We start from the raw sequence: 11,826 nt of genomic DNA, 5'->3' as shown, positions 1-11,826 counted from the left end.
CTGCCTCCCAATGCTTTTTATGCAGTGATTTTGGCACTGTTTTCTAGACCTGATAAAAGTTACATAAATACAAAGCTGCATGTCACCAACAGAAAATTGTGAATCAAATCGTATCAAACATCTAGTGGCATATTCCATATAAACTAATATACCTCATGACCAAATAGCACTTTACATCAGTAATGCAAGAACTATTCAATATTAGGAAATCCATCATCTTAACTAAAATGAGAAGAAAAACGACGTGATCATTTCCCTGGATGACAAAAGGCTTCAACAAAATCCAGAACGAATTCCTGGTATATAAAACACTTACATAAGTGGATTCTTTTTTGGGAATGATAGAGTATACCTGAGTTCAAAAGCCAGAATTTAACTGAATGGAGAAACAGTGAATGCATTCTGTGCAAATCAGGGAAAAGACATGGTAAGCATCTTCACTTCTCTGTGACACTGTGTTGAAGGGTTCAGCCAATGCAATCAGATGCAGTTAGACGCATCTGAATCAGAAAGGAAGGGGTGAATTTTTTCCTTTTTTCTCTTTTTTTTTTTTTTTTTGAGACAGAGTCTTGCCTTCTCACCCAGGCTGGAGTTCAGTGGTACAGTCACAGCTCACTGCAGCTTCAACCTCCTGGGCTCAAGTGTTTCTCCCGCCTCAGTCACCCCAGTAGCTGGGACTGCAGGTGTGCAACACCACCCCCGGCTAATTTTTTTTTATTTTTAAATAAAAATAGAGATGAGGTCTCACTATGTTGCCCAGGCTGGTCTCAAACTCCTGAGCTCAAGTGATCCTCCCACCTCAGTCTCCCAAAGTGCTAGGATTACAGGCATAAGCTACTGTGCCCCACCAAAGAGGCAAATTATTTCTATTTGCAGATGATATAACAGCATTTCTGGAAATCCCAAGAAATCAATGAAAAAGTTAAGCCACAATGAGGAAACTCAGCAAGATGATGGAAAAGCAAATTAATATACATGAATCAATAGACACTAATAAGTTTAAAAGAATAATAAAAGGAAAAAAGAATGCATATACAAGATAAAATGTTTACAAAAGATACATAGGAGCTGGGCATGGCAATGCACACCATAATCCTAGCACTTTGGGAGGCTGAGGCAGGAGCATCACTTGAGTCTAGGAATTTGGGGCCAGCCTGGGCAACATAGGGAGACCTCATCTCTCCTAAAAATAAAAAAAAAAAATAGCTGGGCATGGTGGCGCACGCCTGTAGTCCCAGCTACTTGGGACTTGCTGAGGCAAGAGGACGGCTCGAGGCCAGGAGGTTGAGACTGCAGTGAACCATGATTGCACCACTGTGCTCCAGCCTGGGTGACACAGAGACCACGTCTCAAAAAAAAGGAAAAAGATAACTAGGAATAACTTCAAAAAATAATGACAAGTGAGGAAAAGATTAAAACGCTGTGAAAAATACCGAGTTTTAAGATAACACAATATAACATACAGATGTCAATATTTCTCAGTTTTTTTAAAAAATGGAGCTAGTCAAGATCATTTTAAATTCCTATTTTGACAAGGCAAGACTCTCCAGGAAAATCATTCTTTTTTGTGTGTTTGTTTTTTAGCGTTAGTGGTACATCGAGACATCACTGCAGCACACTAGAAAGCTTCTGTCATTAAACCTGCAGTATTGGTATGTGCGGAATCAGACGAGCTGAACAGAAAGGAAAATCCAGAAACAGACTCCATAAAATGGAAACTTAGGATACAGTAAAGATGGCGTGACAAATCACTGGAGAAAGGACAGACCCCTAAATAAAAGGGGTGTCAGTTATCTTTCGCTACAAAGCCAAACACCGCAAAACTTCCTGGCTTAGAACCACAGTAACAATTGTTTCTCATCAGACTCAGGGTTGCTTGGGCCATTCCTCTGGTCCCAAGACTCGGTCTCACTGGAGAAGGAGTGGAAGCAGCCCTTGGAATGGCGGAGAACGTGTCAGATGCCCCAGATGGCAGTTGCTGCAGCCAGCAGGCTGGGGCTGGCAGGCATGGGAGTGTGAGACAGGACTGGCAAGCAGGATGTCCCTCGGATGCTGGCAGACAGGGCACTGCATGTGGGAAGTCACCCCCATGGAACCCTGCCTGCCCATGGCAGCTGCAGATGGGAAGAGAGCGCTGCCCAGTGCAACCAGTAGGGATGCCCCTTCTGCCCACAGCACCCCCAGTGTCACCTCTGCTAACTGGCAGAGGAGAACATTGACAAAGTCCAATGCCATGATCACAGAGCAAGGCGGTGAACAGTGGCTTTGGAGCTGAAAGACAAAAAGGCTCTAACCCAGCTACCATATGACACTCAGCTTCCACATGCACCTTCCACGCACATGTGAAATTCAGAACAAGCAAGCAACCTTGTGTTTCCACCTCCCAAGATACAGCCACACTTCAGACCACGAAGGGGTTTTTCTCACCCCTTGCCCACAATGAGGCACAGTCCCTCAGTCACTGTGTACGGGGGGGGCTCTGAGTGACTCCTCAGATTCCATCACAGCACTGCTGAATATTCTGTCTCCTGAAGACTAAATTGTAACGTTACCTATCGACACCTGTATAGAAAGTGAAAAATGGAAAGAAGGAAATAGCACAAACCAACTAACACGTGTGTAACCGGGAAAGGGAATAAAGCTACTGCAGCCCTCCCTTTGCTAATGGAGGGCACAGCTGTAGGTAATGTCTGTGGCTTCCTTCTTCCCAAACCCATTCCATTGTTCCCTGCCCTCATACAGACCTGAGCTGGTCAAGTTTCTTTTTTAAAATTGGTTTTATAGAGACAAAACTCTCTGTCACCCAGGCTGAAGTGCAGTGGCAAACTCATGGCTCACTGTAACCTTGAACTCCTGGGCTCAACTGATCCGCCCACCTTGGCCTCCTAAAGTGCTGGGATTACGAGCATGAAGCCACTGTGCCTGGCCTCAAGTTTCTCCTATGTGGGGTGTGACTCAAACCATCATTCCTAAGGACTCTGATTCTTCAACTGTCCTTTTTTGGTTACTAGAATTTCCCACGAGCCATTACCACTGGGTATGGAAATACCAGAGAAGCCCCCGGGTTCCTGTCCCCATTGTGTAGCAAAGCCTTGGTGACTGGGATCAATCTCTCCAGCTTTTTGCCTCCCATTGCTTCAGTGGCCTGGGGAGCCCCACATGGCCAGGGGAAAGTCTCATCTTCCAATGCACTGGAACCATTGCCAGTTTCCCTCGTGGAAACTAAGACCTCCAAACAAGCAGAACTCAAAGTTTCTGGGGCAGGAAGCAAACATTCCGTGCAAGGGTTACTAGGTGTGAGCATGAGAGGAGCCCCTGCCACCTGCACCCCCAGCTGCAGACCCCTGCTGGGGAGGAGACAGCACCACGTGGTGGTCTGTGGCTCACAGCATGCACCGCTCCCTGTAAGACAGAGCCCTGGCCTTCCAAGGCCGTGTCCCCAGGTGGCTGTGTGCTGCAGCTGCACTGACCCATTTCACCTCTACATTAGGCTGCTGCTGTCTGGTGATGGTCGATGGATAGGAAGACAAGTTAGAGTTTGGGTTTTTTTTCTCCTTGGGGGCTTAATTGTAGGTTTTGAACATGTAAAATACTTGTATGGCTCAAAAGTCAAAACCCCATGCAAAGGTATTTTCATCCCCTCCCCACTTCTTACCGCAACCCGCAGAGCTCTATGCTCATCATTTTTGTGAGTTCCCAGGTTCATCGTGCCCTGTTTCCATTTGCAAAATTAAGGATGTTCAGACATCATCGCCTGGCTGTTCATACACAAAACAGCTCGCGCTGTGTGTGCTGCCCCACTTCCTGCCACTTCACTAATGGCCACCCATTACCCATTTGTTGACCGTCAGCTCCAAACCTCCCCGTCCTTCCCTCACTGTGTGAGGACAAGGCTGAACTCCGTGTCATTTGCCAGCTGGCCAGAGGTGCCCTTCAGCCCAGGTCTCTATGCCAACCAGGCTGAAATCCTTTTGGGCAAACACCAGCTCCGAGGTCAGGGTCTTTGGTGCCCCGGAGGTTCTGGAGAACTCGGAGGTGAGTGGCATCTGCATGCCTCAGGCCAGGCCGGAGTCAGGGGTGTCAGGAAGGTCCTGGAGGGAGAGGGAATGTGGCATGGATGTCCTGGGCCACCTCTCTTTAAAATTTATTTTTACAATTAGAATTTTTAAATTGAAATACTTTTCTTTTTCCGTAGCACTACTGCTGTCTCTCAGGCTGCGTGATTGTATTAATTGTTCCCACCTCTGCTGGTCTTCCCCAGCTACAAGTTAAGTTTGTGGGGGCAGCACTGAGAACCCAGAAAAGGTGCCAGTGAGCGTGTGGTGCGTGGCATGGCAGAATTCAGTGCAGAAGCATCCGCCACAGAGCAGGGAGGAAAGCCCTAATCCCTGCTGGGACAAGTCCCCTCTCTCCAGGCCTCACTTACCCCATGACTAAGCCGTGGGATGGGATTGGGGGGTGAATGATCCCTCAGGCCCGGAGCCTGGCAGGCTGGGAAGAGTTCTGGGGTGAGAGAACCAAGGAGTTCCTCGGCATTTCCTCCCGCTCCTCCTCCTGCCTTACTGCAGCCAGCGTGACCGCGTGCTCTCCCACAAAGGAAGGAAATGCTCAGCATGGCTGATGAGGGAGGAGGGCCGGCCCGCTGGCAGCTGCTGGAGACCAGCCATGAGCAGAGCTCGGGCTGCTGCCTTAAGAGAGCTGGTGCTTGGTGATACTTCATGTTGGTCTAGCTTTTTTTAAAACAGCACTTGATTAGAATTGAATGAGCTTAAATTTAATTCTGACATTCATACCGATTTGCCCTTCCCTCAAAAAGCACCCTAGGTATAGACAGAGCTTCCTGACTCTGCAGACTACATGCCGTCCATGAGCAGTGCCCAGGTGTCATTCATTACCTGCCCGTGACGTGTTGTTGAGGTGTTGTGTCCGGAATTGGTGGGTTCTTGATCTCACTGGTTTCCAGAATGAAGCCGCGGACCCTCGCGGTGAGTGTTACAGTTCTTAAAGGCAGCGTGTCTGGAGTTTGTTCCTTCCGAGGTTTGGATGCGTTAGGAGTTTCTTTCTTCTGGTGGGTTCCTGGTCTCGCTGGCTCAGGAGTAAAGCTGCAGGCGTTCGTGATGCGTGTTATAGCTCATGAAAGCAGTGTGGACCCAAACAGTGAGCAGCAGCAAGATTTAAGTGCAAAAACACCAAAAGAATAACACACATCCACAGCGTGGAAGGCGACTCAAGCGGGTTGCCACTGCTGCTCGGGCAGCGTGCTTTTATTCTCTTATCTGGCCCCACCCACATCCTGCTGATTGGTCCGTTTTACAGAGAGCCGATTGGTCTGTTTTACAGAGAGCTGATTGGTCCATTTTGACAGGGTGCTGATTGGTGCATTTACAAACCTTGAGCTAGATACAGAGTGCCGACTGGTGCATTCACAATTCGTTAACTAGACATAAAGATTCTCCAAGTCCCCACCAGATTAATTAGATACAGAGTGCCAGTTGGTGCATTCACAAACCCTGAGCTAGACACAGGGTGCTGATTGGTGTGTTTACAAACCTTGAGCTAGATACAGAGTGCTGATTGGTGTATTTACAATCCCTTAGCTAGACATAAAGATTCTCCAAGTCCCCACCAGACTCAGGAGCCCAGCTGGCTTCACCCAGTGGATCTTGCACTGGGGCTGCAGGTGGAGGTGCCTGCTAGTCCCGTGCCATGTGCCCGCACTCCTCAGCCCTTGGGCGGTCGATGGGACTGGGCACCATGGAGCAGGGAGCAGCGCTCGTCAGGGAGGCTCGGGCCGCGCAGGAGCCCACGGTGGGGGGCGGGGAGGCTCAGGCATGGTGGACTGCAGGTCCCAAGCCCTGCCCCGCGGGGAGGCAGCTAAGACTCGGCGAGAAATCAAGCACAGCAGCTGCTGGTCCAGGTGCTAAGCCGCTCACTGTCCGGGGCTTGCGGGCCAGCCAGCAGCTATGAGTGCGGGGCCACCAAGCCCACACCCACCTGGAACTCTAGCTGGCCCCCAAGCACCGCGCACAGCCCCGGTTCCCGCCTGTGCCTCTCCCTCCATACCTCCCCGCAAGCCGAGGGAGCCGGCTCCGGCCTTGGCCAGGCTAGAAAGGGGCTCCCACAGTGCAGCGGTGGGCTGAAGGGCTCCTCGAGCGCGGCCAGAGTGGGCGCCAAGGCTGAGGAGGCGCCGAGAGCGAGCGAGGGCTGCAAGGGCTGTGAGCACGCTGTCACCCTCTCGGTGTGACCTGGGCAGGGGTCCCCACCTGTACTCCTTAGGCCCCAGAAGGGAAGCCCAGCATGTAAGGCTGAAGCAAGGGTGCTTCCAGAGATGGGCCACTCAGTGGTCCCTCTACTCTGGAGAATGTGCACCTCCAGCTCTGATGTCTCTCCCAGGTGAAATCCGGGTCCTCGGCCATGCTGGCCTTGGTGAAGAAGTCTCTTGGGTGGCCCAGCTTCATCACATACATGGTCGGCGTCTTGGAACCCGCGGCGGCAGCCGGGGGCCTCTGTCCACTACCCTGACCTCCTCCAGCCCCGAGACTAACCGAGCCTTTTACCTCTCTTTTCCCACCTGTTTCCTCTCTCATCTCACCTCCCAAATAAAACTCTGTTGAGATTTTGACTGGAATTTATTTTTTTCTTCAAGCCCACTGTTTTTTTCTCATCGATTGCAGTTTTGTTGAGGCTGTTGCATTAGTCTGCTCAGGCTGCCTTACCAAAACCCCACAGCCTGGGCGGCTCCAAAACAGACGTTTTGTTTCCTCACAGTTCCGTAGGCTGGAAGTCCATGAGCAAGGTGCTGGCACATTTGGTTTCTGGTGAGGGCGCTCTTCCGGGCTCTCAGACTGCTGTCTTCTCACTGTGTTCTCCCATGCGCTTTCCGCTGTGTGCACAGAGAAAGGACACATGAGCAAGGTGTCTCTGGTGTCACCTCTTCTTTTTGTTTTTTTTGTTTTTTTTTTTTGAGATGGAGTCTCACTCTGTTGCCCAGGCGGGAGTGCAGTGGCGCCATCTTGGCTCACTGCAACCTCCGCCCCCACGGTTCTAACAATTCTCCTACCTCAGCCTCCCGAGTAGCTGGGATTACAGGCACCCACCACCACGCCCAGCTATTTTTGTATTTGTAGGAGAGATGGGGTTTCGCCATGTTGGCCAGGCTGGTCTCGAATTCTTGACCTCAGGTGATCCACCCACCTTGGCCTCCCAAAGTGTTGGGATTACAGGCGTGAACCACAGCACCCGCCCTGGTGTCACCTCTTCTTATAAGGCCCTCTCCTTATAAGGACACAAATTACCTCAGATCAGGGCCGCACCTTGTAATATCACTTAACATTTCTGCCTTCCTTATTCCAAACACAGCCACCCGAAGGTTAGGGCTTCAGCACAGGAATTTTGGAGGAACATAAACATTCTACCCATGATACTATTTTAGGTCTTGTTACAGTTCCTTCAGTAAGATGAATTGGTTTATTTTTTAGAGACAGGGTCTTGCTCTGTCACTCAGGCTGATACGCAGTGGTGCAGTCATCACTCACTGCAGCCTCGAACTTCTGGGCTCAAGCAATTTTACCACGGTAGCCTCTTAAGTAGCTGGGACTACAGGCACACCCAGGCTATAATTGATTTATATAAAATCCTTTGCCTTTCATATTAAACATATTCCTAGGTACTGGTGGGAATGTAAAACATTGCTATTTATGACAGCTAAAAAGCAGGAACAACTCAAATGTCCATCCACTGATAAATGAATAAACAAAATGTAATTTATCCATGTATTAGAATATTATTCAGCTATGAGAAGGAATAAATTAGTGACACATGCTGCAACATAGGTGCTAGGTGAAGGAGGCCAGTTGCAAAAGACTGCATGTTGTATGATTCCATTTCAATGAAATGTCCAGGCTGGGTGCAGTGGCTGATGCCTAAAACTGCAGCACTTTGGGAGGCTGAGGCAGGAGGATCACTTGAAGCCAGGAGTTTGAGACCAGCTTGGGCAACATAGCAAGGCCCTGTCTCTATGAAAAGTTAAAAATTAGCTGGGCATGGTGGCATGAGCCTATAGTCCCAGCTACTTGGGAGGATCCTGTGAGCCCAGGAGTTAGAGGCTACAGTGAGCTGTGATCACGCCACTACACTCCAGCCTGGGCAACAAAGAGAATCTATCTCAAAAGAAAAAAGAAAACGTTATTCCTAGGGAAATAAGCCTGACACAGGACAAATATTTTATCACTCCACTCTTAGGAAGTACCTAGAATAGGAAAATTCATAGAGACAAAAATAGAACAGAGTGGGGTCAGGGGGAATGGAGAATTACTCTTTAAGAGGCACACAATTTCTGTTTGGGATGATGGAAAAGCTCTGGAAATAAATAGTGGTGATGTTTGCACAACATTGTGAATATATTTAATGATGATGAGATGGACACATAAAATGGTAAATTTTAGGCCGGGCGCGGTGGCTCAAGCCTGTAATCCCAGCACTTTGGGAGGCCGAGGTGGGCAGATCACAAGATCAGGAGATCGAGACCATCCTGGCTAACACGGTGAAACCCCGTCTCTACTAAAAATACAAAAAATTAGCCGGGCATGGTGATGGGCGCCTGTAGTCCCAGCTGCTCAGGAGGCTGAGGCAGGAGAATGGCATGAACCTGGGAGGCGGAGCTTACAGTGAGCTGAGATCACGCCACTGCACTCCAGCCTGGGCGACAGAGCAAGACTCCGTCTCAAAAAAAAAAAAAAAAAAAAAAGGTAAATTTTATGTATGTTTGATACTTTTTTAATAAATAAAAAATAGGAAACTGCTGAGTGAAAAAAAGTAAAAAATCAATGAGTGCCTAACGCCCATGAACTTGAAAATGAGGCTTTGCCTCACAAAAACCCCAGCTACCTCTGCATCTGCCCCTTTCCCATGTGTCTCTGAGCCCCAAACTGGTGGCCCTTTTGCTGTCAGCCCTCCCAGTGGCCGCACTGGCCTTGGGGGCTCGCCCAGCATAGGGGGCAAAAGGATAGAAACCCAGGGCTCCAGGCCGGGCACGGTGGCTCACACCTGTAATCTCAGCACTTTGGGAGGCTGAGGCGGGTGGATCACCTGAGGTCAGGGTTCGAGACCAGCCTGGCCAACATGACAAAACCCCGTCTCTACTAAAAATACAAAAATTACCCAGGCATGGTGGCACGCACCTATAATCCCACCTACTTAGGAGGCTGAGGCAGGAGAATTGCTTGAACCCGGGAGACGGAGGTTGCAGTGAGATGAGATCGCGCCCCTGCAGTCCAGCTTGGGTGGGTGACAAAGCGAGACTCTGTCTCAAAAGAAAAAAAAAAAAAAAAGAAAAGAAACCCAGGGCTCCACCCAGGCTGAGAGTTCCTGAGTTCTGGTGCTGAGCCTCCTGAGTTTCTGGAACTTCAGGCTCTGAATCATGGTGGGGGCCAGAGATTTTTCCTCAGTATGGGAGGACACGTGAGTTAGGACTCGTTTCTTGGCCCATAAGGCTGTGCAAGCATCCCCTGGCAACTCCAGCCAGCTTTGCTGCTGAAGGAAGCTGTAGACAGAGAGTGCAGAGAAGCCCCCCAGGCACCCTCCCTCCCCAGTGGAGCAGGGCCTGGAAAGTCAGTGGCCTTCCTTTCTTCACAACCTCAGTCGCTCTCACCCCTGTGGCCAGTGTGGAAACTGGGATGCTGGGAACCTTGCCCAGGCACCTTTGACCCCGCAAGCCCCTGGAGCTCTGCCTTGGGTAGGGCTGCAGGCCCCTGAGCTGCCCAGGCAATGCCTCCAGGAGTGCCAAGGCAGGAAACTCACTAGAGAGCTGGAGCTTTAAGAAAACTTCATGCCTAGGCCCCATCTTCAGCACCATGGATTTCCTTGGACTGAGAGAACCACTGGTGTGTTGAAGGCTTACCCAGTGATTTGAGTGTGTGGCCAGGATGGAGAAGCACCCACTTCTGGATGCTCTCAGTGGAGGCCTTTGACCCAGGGCTTCTGCAGAACCAGGCAAGAAGCAGTGGCTCCTCCACTACCCACAGCCCTGGACAATGACAGGCTGGGCAAGAGAGACACATATTGGTGGGCACAAAAGATCTGTTTCTGTTCCTGCTTGGGGTGTTTCTGTGTAGGAAAAGAAATCCCTTCTTTCTTCATCTGGAACAGGAATTAAAAGAAATTAAAGAATGTGTAAGCAGAAACTCAGTTGTATGTAAGAAAGCCCAATTCCCTCTGAGAAAGAGAAAGAGCTGGAGTCCTTTAAAATTAACTGCCTGTTTTTCTGTGGCTGTTGAGCCTTATCTCTCCTCCTTTCCCAGGCATTGTGAAGGCCCTGTTTCCCTGGCTGTGCAGCTGCAAAGTCACTAGACAGATAAACTCAAGTTGCAAAACACGTTTTCCTAGAAAAGAAATTATGTAATGCATGTTTCAATTGAATAACTGTCTTTGTTTCTCACTTCTGTAGTATTTCCCCTGCACAAATCTCCCCCAACCCACAAAATGCTTAAAAGTTAACTTGACTCTTCGTTTGGGGCTCAGTCCTTTGGATGTTAATCCGACTGGGCCGGTGCACCTAAGTAATTAATAAATATCCTCCTGAGCCCCATTGGTCTCTCTGATTCCTTAAAAATCCCACAACACATCAAGGCCCAAAGCCAGCAGAACTGCTCTTCCACCTGGCCCTTCTAGTATGTTTGTGAATATGTTTCCTGGAAGAAGTTGTAATTCTACTATCCCCTCTGGAGGCAGGCAGGACTGGGGTCTGGAGGAGGCAGGGGCTCCCAGGAACATTGAGACCCCTGAGCCGCTGTGTCTACATGGGGTGCTGGGTTGTGGACAGAGGCAGGTTGCTAAGTTAGCACATAGACCAGTCAGAGGAGGCCCAAGAAGGAGTTGCAGCTGTTCTGGGCTGCGTTTGGGAACCTACGGCTGAGTGTGGCAGGCCTGTGGCAGTTGCCAGAAGCTGGCCCTGCAAGCAAGGGTGTGACCCTACTGCTCTGTTATCTTGCTCTCTGGGTCCTGTGGTGCTAGGAGGAGACTTCTGGATGCTTCCTTCCAGGCCTGGGACAGAAAGTCAAGGGAAAAAGACCATGCCCTGGTGGCCAGCCTGCCAATGACAAGTAGCTCCAGTGGGGAGAGGCCTAGGGACCAGGGCTGGGTTCCAGGATCCGTTCGGCAGAGGATCTCTGGCCAGCCACTACCCTCAGAGAGCAGTTATGAAGGAAAACCAGGTCAAGAAGCTGACGCCTGCCCCACAGGAGCTCACAGACTCAGGGTCAGACAGCCCCGGCAATGGGGAGGGACCTCTGTGACACTCGGGGCTGCAGCCACAGACTGAGACTGTGTCCGTGGGGTGTGCAGTGGAGACTTACCGTGGTCATGGGCAGCACAGGCGGGAAATTGCACCGGTCACAGGCAGCCTGCAGGCCATCCCTGAGCTGCAGGTGGGTTTTGTTTTATGTTCTGCAGTTTTTCTTTTAATCTGAAGTTTTATGACCCCAGTGTTTAACAGACACACACACACACACACACACACCCAAGATCATGTACAAAAATGCTGATTCCTGTGTCTCTTCAAAACGTCTTGCAGCCCCAGGCCTCCATTCTGCTTGCTGCAGCAGCTGGAACCACAGGTGCTCCCTGGCAGGGCCACAGTACCCTCCAGCACCAGCCCCTCACCTCATGCCTCTCAGGCAGATTTGAATCATCTGCCTGGCCAAGTAGGCCTGCAAGCCTGTGGCCCCTGGGAAAGACATAATAAATGCTGTTGGCTTTTGATTTGCTTTTCTGTTTGCAGAAGGGGTTTTCTTGGGACAAAATTTGAGTGGAAAAGCATCCCAGACAGAG

The 11,826-nt window shown here is 50.1% G+C and overlaps 1 long non-coding RNA gene across 1 annotated transcript; it reads right to left on the bottom strand.

Moving 5' to 3' along the window:
• Window positions 1-6,610: 6,610 nt before the first annotated feature.
• LOC131383409 (uncharacterized) lies at window positions 6,611-11,461 on the bottom strand. Its single transcript, XR_009213409.1, has 3 exons — window positions 11,352-11,461; window positions 9,899-10,137; window positions 6,611-6,883 (listed from the first exon to the last, which is right to left on the bottom strand). It is a non-coding gene; the product is annotated as an uncharacterized LOC131383409 (long non-coding RNA).
• Window positions 11,462-11,826: the final 365 nt, after the last annotated feature.

This window comes from Hylobates moloch, unplaced genomic scaffold (assembly GCF_009828535.3).
Source record: "Hylobates moloch isolate HMO894 unplaced genomic scaffold, HMol_V3 SCAFFOLD_4, whole genome shotgun sequence".
Taxonomy (NCBI): Eukaryota; Metazoa; Chordata; class Mammalia; order Primates; family Hylobatidae; genus Hylobates; species Hylobates moloch.
Note: the sequence above shows the minus strand (reverse complement) of the source record. Positions and strands in the feature narration are given on the sequence as shown.